The 20,767-nt window shown below is 44.3% G+C and overlaps 1 long non-coding RNA gene across 1 annotated transcript in view; it reads left to right on the top strand.

Moving 5' to 3' along the window:
* Nucleotides 1-20,767, top strand: part of LOC135897611 (uncharacterized) — a 174,986-nt gene that overhangs the window by 108,145 nt on the left and 46,074 nt on the right. The window contains exon 2 of the long non-coding RNA XR_010563099.1: nt 18,558-19,292. This is a non-coding gene — a long non-coding RNA (uncharacterized lncRNA). The remainder of the gene's footprint in view (nt 1-18,557; nt 19,293-20,767) is intronic.

Consider the following 20,767-nt stretch of genomic DNA (forward strand, 5'->3'; position numbering starts at 1 on the left):
ATTTTTATGACAGAGTAGCATGGACCCAGCGCAAGCTTGTGTCTCCGGGTTGGCCACTGTACCGTCGTTCTGCACACGTGTGGTGCATTCGGCTAGGCTAACACGCATACAGAAACAGAAGAAAAATAAAAGATGCGAGAGAAAGCGATGAGCGGATAAAAAAAGAAAGGTATAGGTACAACCAAAGAAAGAATAGCCTCGTCGTGACAATATTTGTACTATTCCCCGGCGGCCGTCCTGAGCGTCGCTTACAAGTTTTTTGCACTTTTTTTAACTTCATCTAAACCAGTAGCTCTGGCAGACAAGATAAGGATAGATAACAAAGAAGAGGTGCCGTGCGTGGAGTAGTAGGGGTCAAGAGGTAACTTAGTGCTTGTTGTGTCTCGAGCACTCCTCATCGAGTTCACGCTCTTGCGGTGCGTAGATCAGGCATGACCTGCGCAGAAGGCGTGCTCTCGGTCGCGAGTGTGTGCGTGGCAACACGCCCGATAAGATCAGCCCGCCTTGCGTAACATGCATACAAATTGTACGGACGCGTACATGTGTTCTGAAGTAGGCTGAAGCTCCGAGGCTTTTAATGTGTAGGCATTATTTGGCGAGCACCCCGGTGCAACGGTGTATGTCCCGCAACGCCTACTAACTGGGAAATAAGTACGTAATTCGTCAAGCTAATAGTGTAACTGCAAATGATAGCTAGCATCATAATGGATAAAACAAAAAGACTGGTCACGTCGCCGTCGCCTCGACATACTCATTTGACGCAATAAAGTAAAACATCATAAGGATAACTTACTGGTAGAAGTGGCTTGGGGAAAAACGCATCATAGTAGTAGTTAGGCTCAGTTTATACGATGGCCTTGAATGGGTCAGATGTGCCGAGACGATGGCAATGACACCAAGGAAACGTAAGCTTGGTGAAACGCAGCATCCTCGTAGGCACGCTGTGCTACAACGGGAATGTCGTAGTCGCAGAAGTAACAACGAGAACGGCGACAGGAACTGGAAGATAATAAGCAGCAAGGAGAGGAAACGAGGTGCTCAGAAGAGGAACGGAAACGACGTTATGAGGGGACGCTCACTAAAAAAAAAAAAGGTACTACAGAAACTCTGAGAAGTGTCTACTAATGCACTATTATTCTTTGGTTCCAGAGAAGCGATGGGTAGACATGCATAAGTTAGCAACATTAGTAATCAGAAGCGAATTAACAGCCAAGCCGAAGAATGCTTACGCATCAGTAGACAATTATCAGAGTTTTTGCAGAATTTTTCGATGCTCGATCGAAATCTGCTTTTGCGGGGATTAAAATGCCCTAGCATCTGTGAGGTACTGCCTAGCTTCACTACAGATTGCTACGCTGGCATAATCGCAGACTGCATGCCACTATTTTACCTGCATCCTCAACCAGAGCGTCGGGTGGTGTTCCGACGTAACCTGCGTAGGACCTTTGCGAGCGCATATGGGCGCGCAAGCAAGCGGGAAAGGAACCGCGTATTCTGCACCTTTTATTAATACAGTCCGCTAAGCGCGAGTTCTGATGTCATAATGTCAACAAGCGGTGACAACACGTGTGGACGTCGAGAAAATTTGCATTCTCGGGGGCTTCCGTGTTCCAAAAATTAAATCCAACGGTCGCAATAAAAATTATTTACGGTGGTTACGAATACGAAAGGAATCACAAATATGCTGCCACTTTTGAACATCGGCTAGCACAGGCGTATAGGGAAAAATTGGACTGCATAGAGAAAGAGACATAGATAGATAGAGAGAGAAGAAAGAGCAGCAAGCAGAGGGGAAGCAGCGATGGAACAATATTTGCACTATACACAATATTTTCAAGAGCCGTGGAGTGCTCGGCGATCGTGGCGCTGCCCGCGACTAAGGCTGTCTCTTCATGTACAAGGCTAACCGAGCAAATACGCGTCTAACGCGATGCACCAGCTGAACCATGAAACGTGCAATGCATTCGCCCCGAGTGTGCTTACGAGAGCTAGCGGTCGGTCACAGCCATGTCATTTTAAACGGCGCATTCAATGTGAAGTTAAAAAAAAAATACGTGAAAAACCAGAAAAGCGTCGTCTGTCTCGCTGGAGAACAACCCCGAGAAAACAAATACGAGCTAGGTCTCCGCGGCGTCAAGTCGTGGCAGCGGAATGCGTGCAATACCTGTCTGCTTATTGCTTTTCTCATACCATGCAAATGAATAGGACCGCTTGCGAAGCTGTACAGGGGCGGCCGTAGCACGTCTAGCAAGCGTGACTTTCCTGTACGCAGCTATGGTCCGGGGGGCTTAAACATGCAGATTCCGAACGATTCACATGCAAATTTTCCACTGTTGGCGCGTGGTCTGATCAGATTGGGTGTGCTGCCGTGGCCGGCTCGATCACTTAGATAACGTCGAGATTGATTGTGCTTTCTGTGTTCGCCACAGGGATATAGAGAGATCCTCTTGTAACCACCGTATAGAGATACAAGGGATGAAGTGGAGGAGCTGCTCGAAGTTGACAAATGAAGATCTGTACGAAACACTTTGCAGGCCTGTCAAAAAGAAAAAAAGAAGCAGCTGGAAATCGTTTTTTTTTCGAAACTAGGTTCGTCGCGAAAAGAGCTGCCGCAAGAGATCGATCTGATATACCGCGTGTTTCTGCGAAAATTGTAGGTCATTCTTTAAAAAATTACGTGTGACTGATAGCACATATCTAATCTTTGAGCTGTATTGCTCATACAGGCGGGCATCATGTGCGATAGAAATCAAAAGGCATAGTCAACTGGTTACCAGAAATTCACTAATTAGATGTTTAATTACTTGCTTTATGACACATATTGAAAGCTAAAAATTTTAGCCATAGAGATCGCAGGACATATTGGAACGAATTCTCAGGATGGCACCAGCTTTGAGATAATTCCCTAACTTTGCGAAGAAATACATTGTCGGTCGGGTTACTTTGGTGCGTCAATAATAAAAAACGGTATATTGGTAAAATTAGTGGAGTGACAGTGCATTTTTACGGCAAGTTTGACGGTGCATATCTTGAAAATGGCGTCACCCCCTCGGTATGCTCTTCAAGTGTATATTGCTTGCACTCTCGCGTGCTCCAATTAGTAAATTGGAATATGTGCCATAAGGTTATTAGTTGAAAACCTGATTAGTGAATTGTTGATAATCAGTTGATTTCACATTTCGACTTCTCGTAGATGTAATTCCCGCGTCGGGATCTAGTTCGGCATCTCGAATTGTGCTATCTGCCACAGTCAATGTTTGCAAAAATTATTGAAGTCTTCGCTGAAACACCTGGTATATCGGCGCAAGCTTGAGTTTCTGGACACGCAATCATCTGCGATCGTTTTCGTAAGTACACCTCTCTGCAAATAGTTTGACACATCTCTACTGCACAAGGTGCATAAGGTGCTAGTTAGCATATGATGGAAAAGCAGAAACAAAAATCAGTGGATTGTGGCGACAGAAAGGTACGTGGCCAGTGTAGTGTTTCGGAAAGCATTTTTTTTTCGAAAAGAACAGGTTCAGTGATTCGAAAATCCCTAAATTTTCAACTAAATGGAATTAGTGTGATGTGTTGCTCTTCGTTTTGATTTGACTTGGGGCATGTTTTGTTTTTTGTGGATAATTATGATCGGCCTTCTAAAAGAATCGGCTGAAGTTATTAGAAGCTTGACCGCAACATCAGGTTTACCCATGGCAGTTGAGACATAACGGGAACATCAGATGCGCTTATGGAATGAAGCACTTTCGCTGCAAAAGGCGCTGTTTATTGAAAACAGCCCTAACAATGGCTCACCGCGGGCCAAGCAACAGCTAAATATAGCGTCAATACACGAATAATGCAATATGAGGCAAGTGAAAGTACCTTACTTAAGGCATGGTTTGATGACACAGACACCGTCTGTGTTAGGAGCGTGCAGTTCTGCACGGTCTGATAGAGAGAACAGTTGCATTGCTTTCAATGCAGAGTACTTTTCATTTCATTTCATTTCATTTATTATACCCCTCAGGGCCAAGGGCATTACAGAGGGGGAGTGGTAAATACAAAAAGGTGGAGTGGTAAATACAAAAAAAAAGGACAAAGACAGTTGGTTACATGAGCGTTTAAATGGCACCTGTATATACAATGTTAGCTAAGGCTTCACGGAACTGTTCATAATTAATAAGGCCTACAACTTCAACGGGAAGATGGTTCCAGTCACGCGAGGTTCGCGGCAGGAATGATTGTGAAAAACTTTTAGTGTTGCATGACAAAATACCCACTTTGTACTGATGATCAATGCGACGGGATACATAAATTGGATGGGGGATGAGGTGATCTCGTAGAGTATGGTGATGGTACAACTTGTGGAAGAGGGCAATACGAGACACTTTTCTGCGCGATGCCAGCGATGGGAGGCAAAGATTAGATTTCATGTTAGTTATACTCGCTGTGCGGTTGTAGTTAGCAAGAATAAAACGTACAGAGTTATTTTGAACCATCTCGAGGTCAGTGATTAGGTTTTCATGAGCAGGGTCCCATACCGGAGTCGCGTATTCGAGTTTGGGTCGTATTAATGTTTTATATAACAAAAGTTTCAAATTAGTAGGTACGTTGAAAAAGTTGCGACGTAGGTAGCCAAGCATGCGATTAGCGTTTTTGATTATGTTTTCAGTATGAAGAGACCAGTTTAGGTTAGAAGTGATGTAAACACCAAGATATTTATATGAAGAAACTGATTCCAACGACATGTTGTTAATGTAGTATGATGGTATTGTAGATGTCTTCCGAGAAACACGCATGACTTTGCATTTGTTAATATTTAGCTCCATTAACCATTCATTGCACCAGTTTCCTATCGTAGTAAGGTCTGACTGAAGTAATTCAATATCGTTAGCATTGGTAATTTCTCTGAAGATGACGCAATCATCAGCGAATAGATGGATATGGGAGTTGATAAGCGAGGGAAGATCATTAATGTAAATTAGGAACAGTAGGGGTCCAAGGACGGAACCCTGTGGAACACCTGAACGGACCTCTGTAAAATCGGAGTTAATGTCGTTAGCACAAACAAATTGCGAGCGGTTGAGCAGAAAACATTCAATCCATTTCAAAAGGTTACCGTCTATGTTAAGTTCTTTTAGTTTATGAAGTAATAGTTTGTGACACACCTTGTCGAATGCTTTGAAAAATCCAAGAATATACAATCAGCTAGTGATGATTTGTCAAGAATATGGTGTAGTGCATGTGTATATGATATTAATTGGGTTTCACAGGAGTAAGATTTCCGAAAACCGTGCTGTGCTGACGTAAAAAATGAGTTCAATTCAAGGAAATTAACCAGGTTAGTAAAAATAATATGTTCGAGCATTTTACAGCATGTACTGGTGAGAGAAATGGGACGATAATTATTAGGGGATGCTTTGCTGCCGGATTTATACACTGGAATAACTTTGCCTATTTTCCACTCATTAGGTAGCGTACAATGGTCAAGGGATTGCTGGAAAAGTTTGGATAGTATGATGGAAGAATAATATGAAGTGTTTTTTAAGAATTTCGAGTTAATACAGTCGTATCCGGGAGCAGAATGAATGCTTAGTCCATCAATAAGCTTAACGACACCGGATGGAGCAACAATTATGGAGGGCATGGTAACATAGTTACGGTGCTGTGTACTTGGCATATGTGTGCTGGATGTGGCTGTAAAATTTTCTGAAAATGTATGGTTTAGTATGGTGGCAGAAAGGTCGGCGGGAATTGGAACACCGGAAGAGTCTGTTAAGGCAAGGCTGTTGTCAGTCGATGGAATAATTGCACGCCAAAATTTTTTAACATTAGTAGTAAGCATTGAAGGGAGAACCTGCGATTCGAAGTGCTTTTTGGCGTTTTTGAGCGCTTGCACATATGTGTTTGACGCCGCAGTATACGATGCCCAGCGATCAATTGTGGGTGAAAGCTTTGCAATGCGGTAGAGACGCTTCTTTTTATTTGATAAACGCTTAATGTAATTATTGTACCAGGGAGAGTTTGTGTGAGATGTAATGGTGCGTTGAGGAATGTACTGTTCAGTTAGATGGTTGACCATAGATGTGAACATGTTCCAATTAGTTTGTACACTACGGTGTTCAAAGCCATTAAGGAAAACGCCAATAAACGAAGATAGTGCATTATTTATGGCCTGATAATTTGCTCTGTAGTAGTCTCGTATTATTTTTGTCTTCTTTTTAGTTTTCGGACGGTCTAGTTTAATATCGAACTGTAGAAGTAAGTGGTCGCTAATTCCTGGTAGGTACGTTACAGGCGATACTATATCGGGTTGATTAGTAAAGACTAAATCTAGTGTATTCGCCGTGGAAGCTGTTATTCTAGTTGCCTGAACGCAGATCTGAACGAGTGAGAATACTGAACACACATCTAAAAAGTCACGAGCTTGAGGTGTGTGTGGGGATATCAAAGGGGGGTCGGTATTCCATGTGATGTTTGGTAGATTAAAATCGCCAAGTAGGAACAGCGGTGATGAAGGAAACCGTGTTGCAACGGTGTTAACAGCGTCATAAAGTTCGTTACTAAAGCTTGGTGACGACGAAGGTGGACGGTAGCATACCCCTATTACAACTGTTTGATGATTAAGTGTTATTGCTGACCATACTAATTCTAGTTCCGTCTGCACGTGTATACATGATGATGGTATATCATTGGAAATTGCGAGAAGCACACCGCCGCCTCTCTGCGTGCTACGATCACAGCGATAGAATGAGAAGCGGTGAGCATTGACGAATATATCAGCGTCGCAGACATGCGCAGTGAGCCATGTTTCGGTTAGCGCGATTATTTTAGCAGAACATGTATCGATTGCTGATGTGAGTGAGTTGTACTTGTTAAGGACGCTTCTGATATTAGTAAAAAGAAGTGATACTGAAGCCGAAGATGTCTGGCCACTACCCCTCACTCGTCCCTAGGAAGTATTAGCAGAGATAGTAGCAGAGGGCGAGCTGGCGTGTGCGCTTTTCGTATCAGTGGAAATGACAGTGGCAGTGATAGGGTCGTACATGTAAGATTTCTTGTTTATAATTAATTTGTTGTGGCGCAACTTATGGGTTGGCGATCCAGGTTGGATTTTCGCAAAGTCGAGCAACTTTTTTCGTGCTAGACGTGTTGCGACCGAGTAATCTTCACTAATGGTGACCTTACTTTCCTTCAGGCTGTTGCGTTTGGCGAGTATTAGGTCTTTAGTTTTGAAGTGCAAAAATTTTGCAATGATAGGGCGACACTTGTTAGGTGCGAATCTTCCTAAACGGTGTGCGCGTTCAATTTCGTGAGGGGAAAGGGGGTCAGTTAGGCACGCACTAAGGATAGAAGTCAGTTTTTCCTCAGTCGCCTGCCAGGATTCATCGGAATCTGGGATGCCATAGAAAATCAAATTGTTACGCCGTGACCGGTCGTCAAGATCATCCTGCCGTGATTGCAAAGTGGTGGCCAGTGCAGAAAGTTCGTCTGTTTGAGTGTGAATGGCGGCAATATCCTGGCTGAGTTCATCTAATCTTTTATAATTTTCCTCTAGCTCATCTAAACGGTTTTGAATCGCTGTGATTTTGGTTTCAATTGATTTCTGTCCGGTTTTAATAGCTTTAACGTCAGCTGCCAATTCCGTTTGTGTTTTAGAACTATGCAGCGAACGGGTGTGTACGTCCTTTAGCAAGTGAAAAATAACTTTCATCTGTTCAGTGGGGTCCGTAGGTAAAGATTCAATGTCTAAAAAGGCTTCCGAGCGGGTGGTTTTGGGCCCAGGGTTGCTCTCAACATCACCCGCACGCAACAATAAAAGGGTCATAGAGAAACATTCACAACAAATTTCGCTCAACACTTGTGGACACGGGAACAGTAATAAGCAGACGTTATTGCTCTTTTTAGCATACAAGGGAAGGTTTGTACGCACCTGCATAGCAAACGGAAAGCAGTTCAGCGCTCTGTCAAGGCTACTGTCCCCGTGTCCACTGAAGCAGCTGTTGCAGGGTCGGGTTCTTAAGTACTGGGCCGAGGATGGTGTTGCTGTCGATCCGAAGGTTGCTTTAAGGTCGAGTTGTACCGGGTAGAATGAGTCGACGAAGGGTGCGAAAGCAAGATGCGATGTAGGCACCTCGTCAATTGCGCAGGCGTAGCGATGATCCATGGTTACGGGTGACGGAAGCTGGCATATCAGGTCACATGACGGGGCCGATAGCCAGGGCATGAGGAACGCAAGCAGGGCCTGCATAGCAAACGGAAAGCAGTTCAGCGCTCTGTCAAGGCTACTGTCCCCGTGTCCACTTGCGACAGTATTATAAAAGTCGCAGTAGAACTCCATTCGGTGGAGGCGGGGGGGGGGGGGGGGGGTTGTACGTATCTTTGTGAAGTCTATTTTACGCTGATATAAATAAATAGACGGTTTCGAAGAAAGTCATCCACAGAACGAGAAAGCGCTGGTTTGCTCTACGGCATTATATATTTCCCAGCAGAAATGGCCTATACCTTATAATTTCGGTGAATAGCGATAGAGTTGGCGATGCTTATTCGGAGTACGTAAGCTGAATTGCCCACTTACGCCCATCTTCAAACCCCACTGGGAATGAGTTTCTGAAGCGGGTACATAACTCTCTCCCCGCAATCCAGTCGTCCTTACTGAACTCAGAGCATCGCCTTACAAACTTACAGAATGGAGGAGAAGTAAGTGGCACGGCACGGCAAGACTCCATTTGAAGACTTATTTTTTATTCTTATTTTGTCCTCTTCTCAAAGTACCAAGCACTCTCTAGGGCGGTACAGTCTCCCGCGACTCAAAGTGACAGCTCCTGTCTCGCATGCTTAAAATGACCGACTGCTGCGCCGCGTTCCTCGTGGATTTGAGCGCTTGCCGTTGATGTGCACGGCACACGCCAGTATAATGCTTGCCGGTAAAGTGAACCACGCGTCCAGCCGGCGCCTATTGGCCTCGAGCTCCACCACTGGAAAAGCTGGCGCCACCGTCGGCGTGACGTGCTAGGAGGGATCACGTGGACATAGCGGCCGCGTCGGCTGCTTCGGGCGCGCCGAAGCGAGCTGGAAACGAGAGTTTAAATTCCCTCGTACGCTGCGGTCCTCATTTAGTGGCGAGATTTTCCCGCTTCGAGTGTCTCCTTTACAACGCTTGAAAGCACTACAATAGGTAGCGGCTGCCTTTGAAGGCGCACAACATGGTAGGCTACTGCTCGGTGGCGCAATGCCGGACGCGCACGCAACGGAGCACAGTGTCAGCCTTATTCACACGAAGCCGCAGGACAAGAAGCTGTGTGAAGCTTGGTTCGCGAAACATAAAACCGGCAAACAGTCATCGGCTACAACTCGGGTATGCAGCAAGCACAGACGCGAGGAAGATTTCTGCTACGGCGCCCGGTCTGCGATGTTCTGAAAATGCGCACTGAGACGCTCGCCTGAGTCCGCTGCCCGACTAATGTCATGACGGTTTGGTCTATGAACTTGTCGATGCTTTAGAAACTGGCAAGTTCAGTGGAGTGGAAAGGCAGCGGTAAGAAGCATGCACATTTTAAAAAAGCATGGCATATGGTCATGTTTGTGTTATGAATTAATGCACTGGATTACAAAAAAGGAGCAGCGGAGAGTTGCACGCTGAGAACACCGATAAACATACAGTGCGGCGCAACTCGAGAAATAGTATTGAAAGGTCGAAGAATTTAGAAGAAAAAAAGATTGAATCGTCGCGACGACACATCACAGTCCCCGTAGGCGTCGAAGTCTCTACAATGAAATTATTTTTGAACAGGTCTGATAGCGCCCACGCAACAATGGTTGCTTGTATACTGTCAAATGCTCATATTCTGCGGCCTAAAGCTCATGGCACGGTGCGAAAACGTGCGCGCGGAGAAAGCGAAACAGTGCGCGGACAAGCATGCAGACGCGCAGTCGGTCACTGTGAACCCGTGCGATCGCTGCATATAGGCTTCATTCAGCTATGCCCCATTTGGTTATACAGACAGCCTACTGTAAGAGCATATTTCACATAGTTTATTTTCAGCGTTTGCCTACCTTTCACGCAAGAAGCCGGTTCGGGAGACTCCACGGCGACCGCGTGTAGTGGTGCTCGCTGTACGTATTCGGTAAAGAGATAGCGTCTGTAAAGGATTCTGTGCTTTCAGTTTGCCCAAGATTATTATTTAGACAGTAAGAAACGTCTCTCGTTTCGAAAGTACTTACAGAAATGTCCGGGAGAGCTCGCGCGTTGTGTTTTCAGTGAGCGCTGACAGCAAAACCTATGAGGAGCGCGCCACGTGATCCCTCATACTACGCCAGCGAGGCGCTCCCGAGAGATGGCGACTCCGTAACTCCTCGCCGCCAATATGCACAGCGCTGAGTTACGCGGGCCACAACCTCCTGGGGCGTAGGCGTTCTTGCGCATCTCTTCGTCATTCTTTCCTCGCACATCCGCCTGTGACGACTCCCGCGATCGTGTTGGCTATAGGTTACCAAAACGACTCTCCGGTATTCTCCGCTGTCGGCGATGGCCTGGGTTAGTTTTGTACGTAGAATTTAAGGAAGGGCTTGTGAGAAAGTGTTTCTGGGAACGCCAATATACTTTCACCAGACCTTTGGGGAGAGGCGTCTTGAAACTGACGCCAGAGTCTCCTGATTTATAATTATTGAGCACAGACCAGTATCAAATTATTGCAGTATGCTTGTAAATGCTGCTAGTTTCGAAGTTAATTACTCCAATTTGCCAATTAAGGAGCGTTTAAGTGACTATCACAACGATGTTACACGTCCTTTAAAGCTAGTTCTATATAGAGCTATATAGAGTTCTATAGAGTTTCCGCCTGCTGAAATTATTGTTTTGTCTTAAATTCTCCATATTTAATTGTTGAGACGCTGTAGCCGTTTAAACACACCAGTGTATAGTTTCGTATACAAATTAGACATGAACGGGATGTTATCAAAGACAATATTTATTCCGAGTAAATAACAATTCAGAGAGCGTGATTTCGTGCTATGATATCCAGCCGTTAAAAAATCTGTTATGGAATAAACAAAGCGCACCATATTTAGGCCGCCATATCGTTCGAAACAGCGACAGCGGAATCTAAATAACACGCTCTAGTAAGCTCTAACTTTTTAAGGCTGTCCTCGATAGTGTATGCCGGGCATAAAAACCCTCCACAGTTCCACAGTCTGCTCGGTATTGGTCGGTTTGCTTTGGTGAGGCCCAAATGTACATGTATAGCTTCCATCATGCTAAAAGCGAGCACGTCTTAATTACGTTTTTTTTCACTGATGGAACTGGAGGTTTCTGCTCGAGGTGCCTCGAAATTGCAAAACTAAGATGTCTTCAATTCAAGGCTTTCGATATTCGTTCCTTAAACACAGCCTTCGCTTCTTAGAATTAGACCGCTAGAGATGTGTCATGTTTGTTCAGGTTAAGGGAGAGCGCGGCTTTACATCGAGAATAGTATGTACAAGCTAGTCTAATCTTAGAAGCAATACTCCATTGGCATTTTATTCTGTACATCTTCACGTAGTAGGGGATGGCCGTGTATATGACTGATACACTAATTTCATATCTTTCTTCGTCGGGTAATGTTTGTGGAGGTACCATACTTCTATATAAGCATTAAATGTAGTGCTTGAATGAGGCAAGAGTTAAGCTGAACAGACCATTCTCCGGTGCTAGCGCACTTCCAAATGATGTAGTCTTTGTTGACATATTTGACGTACGTTTGCTAACTCTTGTCAAGACATTACGAAGCGACATTATTGAGTCATCATAAGATTTGTCGGCACTATAGGCTTGAATACTTCAAAGTTGTAAATGTAAACTAATTCTTTTGGGTTTTTGCCATGGTATCTACGACATGCAAGTAAAAGCCCATGCGCTGCGCTTTACCAATGCACAGCGCGATGAAAGTCATTTTGTTTCTTCCTTAACTGAACGTATATTTTAATACTTCGAAAGAATACTTAAAATAGTATCACTTCGCGCAAGCCACGAGGACAGAACGTCGATTTCGAAGCTGAGCTGGGGCGACTTGTGTCGTTGGAAGTACAATAGCTAAATTACTGGAGAACTTTAAGTGCGCTGCTAATATACACGCTGCCCCTTGTTGAGCGCGCTCTATCAATACGAAAGTCCCTGTCTCTTGTCCCATTATTTCTCTCCCCTGTCCCTACCCAGGTGTGCAGTGTAGGGTAGGCAATGGACGAAATCTAGTCTTTTGCCTCTCCTTAGGCAAGCAACTAGAAAGGATCTGGCCTTCTCCATATTACCTCTCTCCTCTTCGAAAACTTTCTAGGTTCTCAGGCAGAGTACACGCCCTTGCTCAGCTCATTGGACCTTGGGCCACGATTTCATGGAATCGCCATTTTCATGGGCATCTACAAGACTAATACGACGAAACGCTATCATGCCAAGTACGGCATATGTAAAGAGACCGCCATAAGTAAACCGCCGTCACAACTCGAGTCCAAAAATAAGCGTGCTAGCATGTGCTACTCAGTAGTGCAGCGCGTGGTTGAACTGAACGGTCGAGCTCAAAAATCATATAGGATGGCAGCACGGCTCAACTCTGCAGCGCTCATGCTCAGCGACGGCGAGTTTCTTCGCCCCGCCGCAGAATTCGCCCTGTTCCACCCCTGCGCTAGGCGGATCTGCTTTCTTTAATTAAAGTCTCGGCTGGCATACCGTTCACTTGGGCATGAAGCTCGGCGGCGATCCTCGACCCCCATGATGAAAATGACTGAAGGGTTACACTGGCTTAGGAGGAGGCGTCACGGTAGATTTCACTTGCCCTCATCCGTCGTGCGCTGCGCGTTTTAGTTATTTGTTAAACTACATTTCTGCAGGGTTACCTTTTTGCTAAGTTGGGGCAGTCACGCAAAGCACGAGCCTCACGCACAGGTGCTCTAGCCGTGTCTTTCACTCGCGAAGGTGATCCTCTCCGAGCGACACGTCCTCTGTTTTGTTCTGTTTGAACTATCTCAAAGCGAGCTTCCGGTAATTTTGCTGGGCGTTTGGCATTCCTTGAGAAACAGTCTTCCAAGTGCCTTCCTGGGATCGATGTCACCGCCGACGACAAAAATCGATTTTACTGTCGGCGTAGGTGTGCTTAGAAACGCGGACCCCGGACGGCCACTGAGTTCTCGCGCTACACTTAAACCATGCTCCAACATAAACTGTTCCAGCAATTTCCTCTTCAACTACAATTAAAGCAAAAAAGCAATCTTTGTTAACATCGCAGCCTCGTGTGCTATATGGCGGATGCTCATTTTGACTCGCTCTCTGATCGCACGTGGAACTTTGAGTGCACTGGTACTAAATATGTTTCGCCAGTTTCGCCATGCGAGAGAAGACCGCAACGTTGCTTCTACAGGTTGTTTAAGGCAACATTTTCAATTTAAAAAAAATTGCCTGTCACAGATTGCGCAATTTTAGTCCATGAGCTGGTCTACTCGAAGTGTGTGGACTGAACCGTTTAGCGGATATCTGCCGTCAAACTCGCATTGGAAAATGCGCCCCACTTACTTTCCTAACAAAACGGCGTTTTATACGTTGGATCACTAACGTAAGTGGAATGCCGTTACATTTCTCCGCGAAATTTCTGGAACTAGTATCTCTAAACTGCTGTCATCCTGGGTATTCGTTCCGAGTGAATCCACCTTGCGAACTTCCCGGTTAAAATTTTTAAATTGCGAAATGTGCCGTGGGTAATTCACTACTTAACAACTTAAGTAGTGAATTTGTGTTGATTAGTTGATTATGCATTTAGATTTTCTGTGCATGTCCACCTCTTCGAGTAGACCAGCTCATGGACCAGAATTGTGTTATCTGCCACACGCAATTTTCAAAACCTTTAAAAGTGTTCCCTGAAACACCCGCCATAAGCAGTTGAATGCGGTCTCCCTTTTATTTTGACGCACCATCTGTCGGGCACAGATATGCCAAGCGAGGCAAGCGCTTTCACAAAAAAGCTAGATGCGTTCACTTACTTCAATCAATGAGGCCGCTGCTCCGATGCTTACGCCAGCAGAAACACTAGTCGTCTCCCGGAAGGCTGGAAGCAACAAATTATTGACGCGTGTTGCTTGGAAAAGATAGACAAGAGGCAAGCACATAAACTATAAAAGTGTCTGGTTGGCTAGCCTACACTGGGGGAGGGGACTAGAAAGGCGAGATAGATAGATAGATAGATAGATAGATAGATAGATAGATAGATAGATAGATAGATAGATAGATAGATAGATAGATAGATAGATAGATAGATAGATAGATAGATGGATTGATAGACTGATAGATAGATAGATAGATAGATAGATAGATAGATAGATAGATAGATAGATAGATAGATAGATAGATAGATAGATAGATAGATAGATAGATAGATAGATAGATAGATAGATAGATAGATAGATAGATAGATAGATAGATAGATAGATAGATAGATAGATAGATAGATAGATAGATAGATAGATAGATAGATAGATAGATAGATAGATAGATAGATAGATAGATAGATAGATAGATAGATAGAGGGATGGATGGATGGACGGACGGACGGACGGACGGATGGATGGATGGATGGATGGGCTAAAAACACGCGACTGGCGCCGCAGCTCGATATGTTATATGCTGCAAGCATAAGCTGACACATGAACATGTAGAAACCGACTGCACTACGCTACTTCCATCCGAGGTTCAGCAGCAATTATAACAGTCCATTATTTCATGCGTGCAGTCGGCCACAAAAATTTACCGGACATGCTTTTCACGGCGTGCATGAATTTCTTGTTCCGTTAAGACATGGTGGTTTTAAATCAAATGAAACGTTGCCTAGGCCCAGAAACCTTATTATAAATTAAGGCTTTGAATTGAACAACTAAAGGCGTGGTCTAGGTTCCGCAGGAGTTAAACTGTTTTTTTAATCTTTTTGCAAGCGCCACGCCTTCTGTTAGTTCGTAAGGCGAACTGTCGAATTACATCGTACTAAGGATCCCGCCGTAGAACTATTGCATGTGTCCCTTTTGTAACAGGAGGAGTAACGGGCATTTCTAGGAGTTTTTTTTAAAATCGCATATCAATTTATGCTGACAGGACACCCGATTTCCTGTATTGTTTAGCGCACTGATGCAATAAAGATGACGATGAGAGCCGAGTGCAGAGAGTCATGCCGGCGGAGAAACATCTGAGCGAACAAAGCAAAAGCTTTCGCACTCCCTGCAATCACTGGCTGGGCTATGAAAACCAACTGATATGTAGAGCAGATGCAACAGCAATGCTCTAAGATTGAATTATCACGTTTATCTTTTTTCCCCTAGAGAGAGAGTCGACAGAAGGGGAGAGCAAAGAGCGGACACTTGCAGGCAGCTAGCAGAAGCCTGATGTAAGGCATTCGCCTTTTATTATTCTTTTTTTCTTCTGTCATCCTTCGTTCGATCACTCCATGAGCAGAGGTGAAGACGTAAACGTTGGGAGCCGACGCACTGAGCGGAAAAATGCACCAACATGCGTAACGGGCGCCGATCCTCAAGTCGTGAGTGCCTCGCTTTTATAGCCTCTTGCGGGTGTCCATAAAAACGAATATAAAAAAAGAGGATTGCGACGTTAACGGCGCGACGAACTCCGTTATTAAGCATTTTGTATTTCCCTTATACGCCATGGCCATGTTCTCTAGGAAATTCCGGTGTTTACTGGCTTCATAGTGTCAAACCGTAGAGTTGGTGGACTTCACTAGGCACAGCGAATTTGTAGAAAAGTCTAATGATAATATGGTGGTAACATTATTCGGTTTCACCTTAACTACTTCGTTCCACGGAATGACGTCGCATGAGGTTTCAAAGTTTAGCGCTGCCGTACTGATCTGTCAGTATCGATATTAAGGCTAGACTGTAGCAGAAAAGTATTCTAGTTTATTGTATTATGGTAATGTGCTGTATTGTACGTGCTACATTCTGACTAAACAAAAGCTCTTTCGTGAGGCAAATCTGATTTACGCAGCGGTATAATAACAAAGCTCGTACACTCAGTACAGTAACAATCAAAGATGCTACATATAAAACCATACGTGTTAAGTGAGGTTAATTGTAACATTTATAGTTATTCAAAATATCACACGCTTTTAGTACCAGCATTACCGTATACGGAAAAGCACTTGGCCACATACAGTAAGCCTTTATGTTCAGCAAAACGCAGTAGATCCCGCACTTGTCCTACGCAGCTTTTCAATTAAACTGCCGCATTGCGTGTAACAAAAGGCAACGTGCCAGTACTCATGCTCTCTGCTGAATTACTGATTTCAAGTGACTAAAGGATTACAAGCGTAATCTCAAAACGAAGCAGGAATTCCGAGGCAAAGTTTCTCTGTAATGACAAGCCTTCTGGGTGGTGACGAGCTCATAGGGCGAGAGAAATAGGAAGTTACTTAAATGATGGTTGCAGGTATATTTGGGGAATTGGGTAAAGGGAAAGGTGCAAAATGTGGCAAACTATGGAAGGTTCGCACACGAGGCTCCATAGTGAATGGCATGAGTTTGTAGCGGAAGCGTACCGGAAACATTAGCAGCGACAGAAAGCGCAGAAAAAACAGGACGCTACAGTCACAACTGTTTATTGAGGCAAAGCGCTAACAGCATGCATCTTTCTTGCGCTTTGCAGATCGTGCTGCTTGTGAGCCATGTTTTTCTGAGGTGAGGATGCTGGACAGGAGTATAGATAAAACAGCGTGGCAACTGCTATATGCCTGTCATATCAATTTCTGTGGTCTAGCTTGTGTTAGTCAAATGTTTGTTTCCTTATATAATTCGGAAATGAAATTGCTAAGTTTCCCGCATGGGAAATGACTTGTTCTTTGCACTTAGCCTCTCCCTGGTGCCGAGTGTGCGCGCGCAATATATATGTAGCAGGCGTTGTGCATAATAAACAACAGCTGTTTTTCTGACTGCTCTGTCTGTCGCTGTTAATCTTTCTTTTCTGTCAGTTTTGCGCTACAATATTGCCATTCAGCAAGCACCAGTTCACCCAAGAAAATGTCATTGTGTTTTATAGCAAGTTGGATGTCTCTTTGATGTTAGCCCTTGGTCAGATTCAGTCCTCAAACGGTGTTAGAACCTTGGTCTCGTACATATCCAGGAATAACAAGACTCTACCACATTCCCACACTTTGTATAGCAAAGTTGCCATATGCACTCTGTGGCATTGCAAAAGGATCTCCAAAAGAGCAGAACCTCATGAAATTTCCGTACTAGAACAAGACCCACACATTTGTGTCATAACTGAGACGTGGCTGCGGACTAAAATAGGTGGCGACGATGTTTTTCCACATTGTTATCAAGTTTTCCGTGACGATTGGTCTTCTAGAAAAGGTGGCGTGGCAGTCCTTATTAAAGAGCACATAGATGCTGTTCTCATGCAAAACATTCCCGGCATCGAATGTTTATGCATAATGCTCTCGTGCTGGGGCCATAACTTTTTCTTTTGTGCCATTCGCAAATCTCTTGATGCCGATTCTGAGTATATAGCCAAGCTGGAAAGGCACATCTGTCAATTCCAGAAAAACATACTCCTGCTAATAGGGCACCTTAACTTGTCAGGCGTTAATTGGCAGCGCTTTGAATCACTTCTCTACGACAGCTATCATTTAAACAGTATAATTAACATATTTTTAACGCATTACCTAATCCAAATAGGTAAAGGGAATTCCAAAGCTATTCTGGATTTGGTATTTTTACCGACACTATTACTTGGATATACTACCCAGGTTGTGGAAGGGATTTCCAACCACTTGCTTGTCAGTGTTTGCTAATCCGTTGCTATATTTATCGATTTCAAAAACCTTGTGAATGACTACTCACGTGCAGACGATGAATCCATTATAGAACATGCGGAAACATGCCTTGCTGATTTTACTAACAATGACGTGCCCACTTTGGCGTCGTTTGAAATGTATGTGTCATTACTGTATAAATAAGTTTGTGGCAAGCAAACGTAAACTACAGTTCGTAGATAGACGGCTTGAATAACGCGTGAAATAATCCAGCTGAAGCGAAAGATAAAAGGGTTAAAGAAACAGCGCATGCATATCGGTCATCTAAAGGAACTAATAGAAAACGTTGTACGTGCGGTACACTCTTCGAAAGAACATTGCTTTAATACAGTGCTACCGAATTTCATTCTAGTGGAGATAAAAATGTTTGGAATTATTTAATAGAAAAATTAAAACCAGTATCACAAATTTCTATTAATGGTTCCATAGTTACCCATCATAGTGACATTGCGTGTCATTTCAATGAATACCTTAACGGCGTGTTTATAACTCTCGTATTTGTCCATTGAGTGACACGGTAGTCCATAGTTTTGGTGTGGATTTTATTTCACACCCTGCGAAGTTTCTGTGCTCCTAAATTTATAAACTAGATCATCACGTAGTCCTGACAACCTTCCTAACGTGTTTATGAAGCGATATGTTATTATTTTGTTATAGTTTCTTGCTATTACTTATCATATTGGGCAGGCCAACAGCAGTATCGGCAACATGTTCAGCGATCACTTCTGCTTTGCTCTACAGGTTTTGGCGGCCCTTCTGAGCGGACCGGCTTCCACTGCATAGCTGCCACTCAGCGGCAACGTGCGTGGACCAGACCTACGAGCCTATGCATCACGGGAATCATCGGTGGCCCCGCGACTGCGCATCAACGACAATCGACGTGGATGTTTTCCATTAACTGACTGCAGAAACTCTGGCACGTGCCAGGTGCCCGGTGATTAAGGTGCCCTACGTTCCACAAGTAAGAGCGTATTGCTCTTTCTCAAAAACTGTGACGTCACATCACGTGGCTTGCCGAGCTCCTTTAAAAGACCGAGCAACATCGCCTTTCGTCAGTGGGCAGGCCAGCAGCAGTATTGGCAACATGTTCAGTAATCACTTCTGCTTGCTCTACAGATTTTGGTGGCCCTTCTGAGCGGACCGCTTTCACTGCATGGCTGCCACTCAGCGGCAACGTGCGTGGACCAGACCTACGAGCCTATGCATCACGAGAATCATTGGTGGCTCTGCGACTGCGCATCAACGACAATCAACGTGGATGCGTTCAATGAACTGACTGCAGAAACTCTGGCACGTGCAAGGCGCCCGGTGTTTCCACAAGTAAGAGCGTATTGCTTTTTCTCGACAACTGTGACGTCACATCACGTGGCTTGCCGAGCTCCTTTAAAATACCGAGCAACATCGCCTTTCGTCAGTTGGCAGGCCAGCAGCAGTACCGGCAACACGTTCAGCAATCACTTCTGCTTTGCTCTACAGGTTAGTAAAAACATTCCTATGTACTGTTACCGTAGCGATGACCGGTTTTTGTTGCTGCTGCCCTGCCCACAGTGTATCAAATGTATTTTGACAAATATTGCGTTACTGCCTACTAACTTACTTCTTTCGGGCGACATTGAGACAAACCCAGGGCCTTCTGAAAAGGAGCTGCTATCAGAACTACTACATGGCCAAAAGAAGGTCCAAGGAACTATTGAAGGAATTGTTACACAGCATGAAATCAAGAGCAAATCTCGACACTAAGGAATAGAATAGATGACCTCGAGCAACAGTTATCCAGTTTGGGCTCACTGCCGAAACAAGCAACTGAAATAAAGAAAACACAGTCACACAGTTTGACAGTAAATTATCATTTCTCACAAATAAGGTGGATGAATTAGAAACCCGAAGCCATCGGAATAACCCTATTGTATATGGATTTGAAGAGTCGCGAAACGAGACGTTTGAAGAACTTAAGAAGATGATGAAGGACGACCTAATAACAAAGAAGATAGGTATAACGCTTACAGGTATTGAAAGACTTCATAGACTTGGTCGCAAATATAATGGGAAATCTAGGCCATATATTATAAAAATTCTTGACTATCGGGAAAAGACGTCCATTTTACTTGCATCCCACAAGCTAAAGGATCGTCGTTGTCTTAGAACGATGACAAAGAAAAGGTGCTGTAAAGGTAGGCGTGGCCGACGCGGGTTGCATAACGGTAAACATTTGAGCTGTATTATCTACCTGAAAGTCTAGTTACCTTGAAAGCTATGCTTATTGGCAACTAATTTACTCAACATGCATATGCAAGTCATGAGACATATCAGGTTTTGCGTAGAATGAGGCAATTTTGCTTCAATTTGAGACCACAATTTATGCTCGCACACATGAAAATTTCATGGAAGGTTAGCCATAAAACGCTTTATTGTTAAGCAATTTTAACGACATATATCATGAAGAGAAACTTGGTTCTCGAGGTGAACAGTGGTGGCAGCGAATGCTGCACAGTGAAGTGCTGGCGGACCAACTCAGGGCTGTCCAGAGGGCCCGTGTGATAGCAGAGGGGCTCGGCCTCTCTGTACCGACGTGGGAGTGGCCCACATCAGTCCCAGACTGATCCCTCAGGACCTAAATAAAGTTCTTCATACCATACCATGAAGAGAAACTTATTTTGTCCACATACATGGAGGAGTGCGCATCCAACCCGGCCTGTCAAGAAAACAAAAAGATGTTCACGTTCCCCATTAACGATTTGTCAATAGGAACAAACTTGAAAAGTAATTGCGTCCCTTAGCACTGTTAAAGTTTTTGATGGCTAATATAGGGATGGCTAGCGGCAGAAGTTTGGTAGTGTGCGTGCGTCTGTTGGGACTGATTCTGGGGGTATTTAGTATCGTGTGTACTCGAAGAAGAAAAAACAACAGACATCGCTACGATGCCACATTTGAATTCTTCCGATGTCGATTCG

This window comes from Dermacentor albipictus, chromosome 4 (genome assembly GCF_038994185.2).
Source record: "Dermacentor albipictus isolate Rhodes 1998 colony chromosome 4, USDA_Dalb.pri_finalv2, whole genome shotgun sequence".
Lineage (NCBI taxonomy): Eukaryota > Metazoa > Arthropoda > Arachnida > Ixodida > Ixodidae > Dermacentor > Dermacentor albipictus.